This window comes from Pagrus pagrus (genome assembly GCF_965226575.1).
Source record: "Pagrus pagrus genome assembly, chromosome: 24".
NCBI classification, from domain to species: Eukaryota; Metazoa; Chordata; class Actinopteri; order Spariformes; family Sparidae; genus Pagrus; species Pagrus pagrus.
In genome coordinates, this window is record NC_140206.1 from 236,497 (window position 1) to 245,000 (window position 8,504).

An 8,504-nucleotide genomic window follows, 5' to 3' on the forward strand; every position below is an offset into this window, starting at 1 on the left:
AGTACACACTGCATATACTGTACACACTGTATACACACTGATACACAGTATGTATACACACTGATACACAGTATATACACACTGATACACACTAATACACACTGATACACAGTATGTATACACACTGATACACAGTATATACACACTGATACACAGTATGTATACACACTGATACACAGTATATACACACTGATACACAGTATGTATACACACTGATACACAGTATATACACACACTAATACACACTGATACACAGTATGTATACACACTAATACACACTGATACACAGTATATACACACACTGTATACACACTGATACACAGTATATACACAGTAATACACACTGATACACAGTATACACACTAATACACACTGATACACAGTATGTATACACACTGATACACAGTATATACACACTGATACACAGTATGTATACACACTGATACACAGTATATACACACACTGTATACACACTGATACACAGTATATACACAGTAATACACACTGATACACAGTATACACACTAATACACACTGATACACAGTATGTATACACACTAATACACACTGATACACAGTATATACACACACTGTATACACACTGATACACAGTATGTATACACACTGATACACAGTATATACACACACTAATACACACTGATACACAGTATATACACTAATACACACTGATACACAGTATACACACTAATACACACTGATGCACAGTATACACACTAATACACACTGATACACAGTATATGTACACACTGACACACAGTATATGTACACACTGATACACAGTATATGTACACACTGATACACAGTATATACACACACTGATACACACTATACACACTAATACACCCTGATACACAGTATATATACACACTAATACACACTGATACACAGTATACACACTAATACACACTGATACACCGTATATACACACACTAATACACAGTGATACACAGTATATGTACACACTGACACACAGTATATGTACACACTGATACACAGTATATGTACACACTGATACATAGTATATACACACACTAATACACACTGATACACAGTATACACACTAATACACACTGATACACAGTATATATACACACTAATACACACTGATACACAGTACATGTACACACTGATACACAGTATATGTACACACTGACACACAGTATATTTACACACTGATACACAGTATATGTACACACTGATACACAGTATATACACACACTAATACACACTGATACACAGTATACACACTAATACACACTGATACACAGTATACACACTGATACACAGTATACACACTAATACACACTGATACACAGTATATATACACACTAATACACACTGATACACAGTACATGTACACACTGATACACAGTATATGTACACACTGCTGCTACTTTGGCTCTGGTACAGCATGTAATCTGTAAAGTAACTAGTAACTAAAGTAATCAAATAAAAGTAGTGAAGTGGAAGTTAAAATAAAGTACAAGTACATTAAAGTGCAGTTCTTTAGAGGAGGCGTCCTGATGGTCCAGCTGTGTTGTGGTGACAGAACCAGGTTCTTTAAGACAGAACATGAAGAGGTTCCAACTTGACCAAGTGGTTCTGGTACCTGAACCCGACCAGGCCATGAGCACAGCTTATCAATAATCTCACAACATTTTTCTGCCGACTGGGCTGAAAATAAAAGAACCGGGCCTGTACACTCCCAGCATGCATCCTGTTAGTGAGCAGCAGTGAGGCTGCAGGCGAGCGTGACTCCTGCTGCAGCTCATCGCCTGCAAGGCATCATGGGAGATGAAGGAAGGGAGGGAGGGGGGCGGCAGGGCAGCTGGCCTCAGCCACAGGGGGATGTGATGTGTGAAGATGTAAAACAGTCCATGTTTCATTGATTATTGATACAGACAGCTAATTATTGATTATTGATAGGCTGTAAACTGCTCAAGCTCAAGCTATCACACCAAACTCCACCTGACAAACGCACAATTTCCACACAGGAAGTGTGATTATTTACTGCACATTTCATCTGGATCCAAACTCTGGACTCGTGTTGATCATGTTTCAAGAACTGTTCTGCTCATTTATAAAATGTGTGACATGGCTCAGTGAACAGGAGCACGACCACAGAGAGCTGAAAACACAAACAAACACCCTTAAATCTCACTTTTTCTCTGTGGGCTTTGGTCTGGAGTGCAGCTCTCTGAAGTGAATGAATAATCGGAGGTCTGTGTTCATTCTGAGTTATTACTAAATGTTTATGTTTTATAAGTGGTCAATCAAACACCTGTTTAATGTCCTGAAACATTTACACAGAAATAACTTGTAGTAATTATTACGAAACCTGACATCTCTCACCTGTCTGTCTCCACTGGAGGTGGAGTCAGTGGAGCTATTCATCAGGTGACCACACCTGTCTGCCTCTGAGAGAAAACCTGATCTGTGTGAGCTCAGAAACATGTTCAGGATTCAACTCAACTCCTCGGGGCTTTTACTCTGATAGTTTACAGGAAGCGTTGATTTCTCACCTGAGGACAGAGACACACCTGTTGGTGTCCTGATTACCTCACTGACTTCTGCTCATACAGTCATTTAACACAGAGGCAGTTCAGACCTGTGTCACCGACCATCCTGGACACTGAACCACAGCTTCACCAGACTCCCTTAACAAATGTGTCAGTTTAGTGAGTTGTTGAGTTGGAGACACTTTATAAACTGTGTGAAACTCTGTCTCTGACTGATTCTGACTTATTTGTTCCTTCTTGTGAATTCAGCAAATGTTCTACATGAACTTCTTTCTGTCTTTGAGCAGAAACATGGAGTCTGTTTGTCTCAGTGATGGACGGGTTTGTGTCATAGAGCAGGAAGTGACATCACAGGTGGTCACTGACTGATGATGTCCGACTTGTTTTCTTTCTTACTTCACATCATATCTCATATTTCAGTGCAGGATATGTTGCGTTCATGAACGTGGGAATATGTTTTAGTTTCAGAACAGAATCCTGTAAATGTGGGTTTGTAAGAAGGTGGTCCGTCCGTCTCCTTCAGGCCCAGCTGAAGGAAACAAGTTTTCTGAGAAAAAAGCTCAACGAGATGATGAAAACGCTGAGACGTCCGACCCTGCGTGTGTTCCCTGAAGTGTCCGTGGACTCAGTGAAGGAGAAGACAGTCAACATGGAGCTGCATCTGGAGCGCACAGCTGTCAGCACCTCCAGCCTCAGACCTGGAGCCAGCTGACCCCCCTCAGTCCTCAGACCTGGAGCCAGCTGACCCCCCTCAGTCCTCAGACCTTCATACAGCAGCGCTCTGGAGGAAGAAGTACTTCAGTCAAAGTACAAGTACACAAGTATTATTACTCTGTACTGTGTACAAAGATCAGACAGTCTGAGGACGAAACGCTCAAGGTCCCAGCTCTACACCTGTGTGTGTGTGTGTGTGTGTGTGTGTGTGTGTGTGTGTGTGCGTGCGTGCGCGCGTATGGCGGTAGAATCGTTATGGCGGCAGAATTGTGTCATAATGCGTGCGCACCTATCAACTGAACGTGTCACACGCGCGCGCTTTGACGCCTGTGCAGCGAGCAGCGCCTGACGTGTAATGTAGTTTCCCCATTGACTTATAATGGTCCCCCGTTCACACGCACGTTCACGCGTATGACTGCTGCACGCCGGTAATCACACTACGCGTAGTGACTACGTGTAACATTCATGCGTTTTTATGCGAACGCACGCATTAACGCTCGCATGAAGATAATTGAACATTTTTGTCACACGCTCACATGTAGGCGGAAATGACGTGCGCAAACTATGTCACGCGTAACAAGATGCTGCGTGCGTACGAAGCAGCGTGCGCACGTCTGTCTGTCACTGTTTGACAAATGTTGTCACGCGTTCACACACGTGTGCGGTCGCAGTTTCTGATGTGCGACCGGAAGTTGATCTGCACCGTGCGCAACACACCGCGTACGTGAACGCCTCGCGTAGTTGGCCTTTTCATTTTATTGAAGTGTCGTCAACCAGGGGAGGCAGCAGTGAGCCAGACACTGCTGCCAGAATTATAAAAGAAGAATGAGAAGTTTTTTTTGTTATATATATATATATATATATATATATATATATATGTATATATATATATATATATATGTATGTATAAAAAACGCTGCTGCTCGAGTCCTCAGTGGGACCAGGACGGTGGATCATTGATAAAAGTGCGTGCTTCCCCCGCCCCTCCCAACAAAAGTCCTGGGAGTGTGTTGCAGCTGTTCAGGTGCACAAACCTAACGCACCTCTCCAGCGGTCCCAGCAGTTCTCAATGAAGTGATCACCTGCGGGGGGCGTGGTTAACTTACAAATGTTTGTCATTGATTTTGTGTCTTACGTGAGAAACAAAGTAAAAGAAACAGCAACAGAACTCTTTCTCTGTCTTCATGGAACAAATGAATCATGTCATGTAAAAGCCTGTGTGTCTGTATCTCGTATTGGATCGATGGCTCCATCTACTGGATGAACATGGAACACAGAACAACTACGCGAGGCGTCCAAGTACGCGGTGTGTTGCGCACGGTGCAGATCAACTTCCGGTCGCACATCAGAAACTGCGACCGCACGCGTGTGTGAACGCGTGACAACATTTGTCAAACAATGACAGACAGACGTGCGCACGCTGCTTCGTACGCACGCAGCATCTTGTTACGCGTGAAATACAGTCTGCACGTAACAACGCACGCACGCACGCACGCATAACAAAATTCTCATGCGTGCACACACCCGTTGCTGCGCATCTCTCTGGTTGTTTTGACATTGATATACCTTCATAGAATCGTGTCATAATGCGTGCGCACCTATCAACTGAACGTGTCACACGCGCGTGCTTTGACGCCTGTGCAGCGAGCAGCGCCTGACGTGTAATGTAGTTTCCCCATTGACTTATAATGGTCCCCCGTTCACATGCACGTTCACGCGTATGACTGCTGCACGCCGGTAATCACACGACGCGTAGTGACTACGTGTAACATTCATGCGTTTTTATGCGAACGCACGCATTAACGCTCGCATGAAGATAATTGAACATTTTTGTCACACGCTCACATGTAGGTGGAAATGACGTGCGCAAACTACGTCACGCGTAACAAGATGCTGCGTGCGTACGAAGCAGCGTGCGCACCACTGTCTGTCACTGTTTGACAAATGTTGTCATGCGTTCACACACGCGTGCGGTCGCAGTTTCTGATGTGCGACCAGAAGTTGATCTGCACCATGCGCAACACACCGCGTACTTAGACGCCTCGCGTAGTTGGCCTTTTCATTTTATTGAAGTGTCATCAACCAGGGGAGGCAGCAGTGAGCCAGACACTGCTGCCAGAATTATAAAAGAAGAATGAGAAGGAGGAGAAGTGTTTTTTTTGTTATATATATATATATATATATATATGTATATGTATGTATAAAAAACGCTGCTGCTCGAGTCCTCAGTGGGACCAGGACGGTGGATCATTGATAAAAGTGCGTGCTTCCCCCGCCCCTCCCAACAAAAGTCCTGGGAGTGTGTTGCAGCTGTTCAGGTGCACAAACCTAACGCACCTCTCCAGCGGTCCCAGCAGTTCTCAATGAACTGATCACCTGCGGGGGGCGTGGTTAACTTACAAATGTTTGTCATTGATTTTGTGTCTTATGTGAGAAACAAAGTAAAAGAAACAGCAACAGAACTCTTTCTCTGTCTTCATTGAACAAATGAATCATGTCATGTAAAAGCCTGTGTGTCTGTATCTCGTATTGGATCGATGGCTCCATCTACTGGATGAACATGGAACACAGAACAACTACGCGAGGCGTCTAAGTACGCGGTGTGTTGCGCACGGTGCAGATCAACTTCCGGTCGCACATCAGAAACTGCGACCGCACGCGTGTGTGAACGCGTGACAACATTTGTCAAACAGTGACAGACAGACGTGCACACGCTGCTTCATGCGCACGCAGCTTCTTGTTACGCGTGACATAGTTTGCGCACGTCATTTCCGCCTACATGTGAGCGTGTGACAAAAATGTTCAATTATCTTCATGCGAGCGTTAATGCGTGCGTTCGCATAAAAACGCATGAATGTTACACGTAGTCACTACGCGTCGTGTGATTACCGGCGTGCAGCAGTCATACGCGTGAACGTGCGTGTGAACGGGGGGACCATTATAAGTCAATGGGGAAACTACATTACACGTCAGGCGCTGCTCGCTGCACAGGCGTCAAAGCACGCGCGTGTGACACGTTCAGTTGATAGGTGCGCACGCATTATGACACGATTCTACCGCCATAGTGTGTGTGTGTGTGTGTGTGTGTGTGTGTATGTGTGTGTGTGTGTGTGTGTGTATGTGTGTGTGTGCATGTGTGTGTGTCTGTGTGTGTGTGTGTCTGTCTGTGTGTGTGTCTGTCTGTGTGTGTGTGTGTGTGTGTGTGTGTGTGTGTGTGCATGTGTGTGTGTCTGTATGTGTGTGTGTGTGCATGTGTGTGTGTATGTGTGTGTGTGTGTCTGTATGTGTGTGTGTGTGTGTGTGTGTCTGTATGTGTGTGTGTGTGTGCATGTGTGTGTGTCTGTGTGTGTGTGTGTGTCTGTGTGTGTGTGCGTGTGTGCGTCTGTATGTGTGTATGTGTGTGTGTGTGTGTGTGTGTGTGTCTGTATGTGTGTATGTGTGTGTGTGTGTCTGTATGTGTGTGTGTGTGTGTGTGTGTCTGTATGTGTGTGTGTGTGCATGTGTGTGTGTCTGTGTGTGTGTGTGTGTGTATGTGTGTGTGTGCATGTGTGTGTGTCTGTGTGTGTGTGTGTCTGTCTGTCTGTGTGTGTGTGTTTGTGTGTGTGTGTGTCTGTGTGTGTGTGTGCATGTGTGTGTGTCTGTATGTGTGTGTGTGTGTGCATGTGTGTGTGTCTGTGTGTGTGTGTGTGTGTGTGTCTGTGTGTGTGTGTGTGTCTGTGTGTGTGTGTGTGTGTGTGTGTGTGTGTGTGTGTGTCTGTGTGTGTGTGTGCATGTGTGTGTGTCTGTGTGTGTGTGTGTGTGTGTGTGTGTGTGTCTGCAGGCTACAAGATGCTGTCATTTATTTTCACACTAACTCGACCAATCACATTATTTTTGTTTCAGCCTCCAGAGCAGCACAGCAGGAGATAACACTCCTTCTCCTCCTGCTCCTGCTCCTTCTCCTGCTCCTCCTCCTCCTTCTCTTCCTCCTCCTCCTTCTCCTGCTCCTCCTCCTCCTTCTCTTCCTCCTCCTCCTTCTCCTCCTCCTTCTCTTCCTCCTCCTTCTCCTCCTGCTCCTTCTCCTTCTTCTTCTCTTTCTCCTCCTCCTGCTCCTCCTCCTCCTTCTCCTCCTGCTCTTCCTCCTTCTCCTCCTGCTGCTCCTTCTCCTCCTCCTTCTCCTCCTCCTCCTGCTTTTTCTCCTGCTCCTTCTTCTCCTTCATTTCTTCCTCCTTCTCCTCCTCCTTCTCCTCCTCCTCCTCCTTCTCCTCCTCCTCCTCCTGCTGCTCCTTCTCCTCCTCCTTCTCTTCCTCCTTCTCCTCCTTCTCCTCCTGCTCCTCTTCCTCCTTCTCCTCCTCCTCCGGCTGCTGCTGCTCTCTGATTGGATGGCAGGATGATTGACAGACACTCTCAGAGTCAGAACTCAGATCCGATACCTGACTTAAGTTCCAGTTTCAGTCCCATGTGAGGGAACTTCCTGTTCGTCAGCTCAGATCTGTTCTGACGAAAACGATGTTTGATCCAAAGTTCATCTCAAGAACAGAAGGACTCGATCCAAAGTGGATCCCAGAAGACACCAGGAGGAGTTCTACACGGACCCCCTTCAGTGAGGAGGAGCAGCTCCCTCCAGCTGTCTGAGCTCCTTACCAGAGATGGTGGAACCAAAATGGACCCAAGGACACCAGGCCACGGTCTGAAGTGGACTTGAGGTGATTGATGTTGATTGAAGAGTTGGGCCCAGTTCATGGACCTGGTCAGAGTTGGGCCCAGTTCATGGATCTGGTCAGAGTTTGGCCCAGTTCATGGATCTGGTCAGAGTTTGGCCCAGTTCATGGATCTGGTCAGAGTTGAGACCAGTTCATGGACCTGGTCAGAGATGGACCCAGTTTATGGACCTGGTAGAAGTTGGACCCAGTTTATGGACCTGGTACAAGTTGGGCCCACTTCGTGGATCTGGTCAGAGTTGGGACCAGTTCATGGACCTGGTCAGAGTTTGGAGTTGTGCCGGTTCCTTCCTGTCTCTGTGTGTGTCTCATAATAACAGGATTGGGTTTCAGCGTGTTATTGGATCTTTGGACCTCGGTGACTTCACCCCGACAGAAACATCCTGAGGATCACATTTCCTGTGACGTCACCTCCTGACAGTCAGCGCCGAGGCTTCAGACGAGGATCGGGTTCGATTTTCATCCGGTCCCCTGAGGCAGATTCTTCAGCTGTGATGTGATCCAGATGTTTGGGCCTCAGGACAAGTCGATGAATCAGGTTCTGTCTCTGT